Here is a 228-nt window from a genome sequence, read left to right as displayed (position 1 = left end):
AACAGGTTAGCTGACTTATTCCAATACAGCTTTTCAAACAATACGATATAAATCTGCAGACTCCAAGTGGTTATGCTTACCACACCAAGAATTTTGAAATGTGAGGATCATTTAAGGGAGTTTGGGAGGAGAGAAGGAGAATAATTGGGTGCGTGGGAATTGGTGCTGATTCAAGGCTGGGGTTGGGATGGGGCCGTTGCTCTCTGTCTGTCTGTCTCTTTATCCCTC

This window comes from Penaeus monodon, chromosome 22, assembly GCF_015228065.2.
Source record: "Penaeus monodon isolate SGIC_2016 chromosome 22, NSTDA_Pmon_1, whole genome shotgun sequence".
Lineage (NCBI taxonomy): Eukaryota > Metazoa > Arthropoda > Malacostraca > Decapoda > Penaeidae > Penaeus > Penaeus monodon.
The sequence above is the reverse complement of the archived record's forward strand: the minus strand, read 5'-3'. Positions refer to the sequence as shown.